Raw genomic sequence first — 425 nt, forward strand, 5'->3', positions numbered from 1 at the left:
ATATGTTAACGTCAACCATACAAAAATATAAAATAATAAAAAATTAAGAAGATTATATGTTTTATATTCTTTTTGTATGTTCAATATATAAATATTTTGATATATTAAATTTATGAAAACATTTCAAAGAACAATAAAAGAAGAATAAATTAAATATAAATGAGCCTACAACAATAATTTTATATTTTAAAAAATATATATTATATATACTTTTATCAATACCGCAATTTTAAATCTTAAGTTATTTTTTATATTATTAATCCTTTAAAATTGTTAACATAATAATTTTTTAAATTAATAAATTATATACAAATGTGTGTTTTTTTTTTTTTTTTTTTTTTTCTTTCAAAATTTTGCATTTACATTAAAAAAAAATAAATAAATAAAATAAAATAAATAAATAAATAAATATATATATATATATA

The sequence above is a fragment of the Plasmodium gaboni genome, chromosome 10 (assembly GCF_001602025.1).
Source record: "Plasmodium gaboni strain SY75 chromosome 10, whole genome shotgun sequence".
Classification (NCBI taxonomy): Eukaryota; Apicomplexa; class Aconoidasida; order Haemosporida; family Plasmodiidae; genus Plasmodium; species Plasmodium gaboni.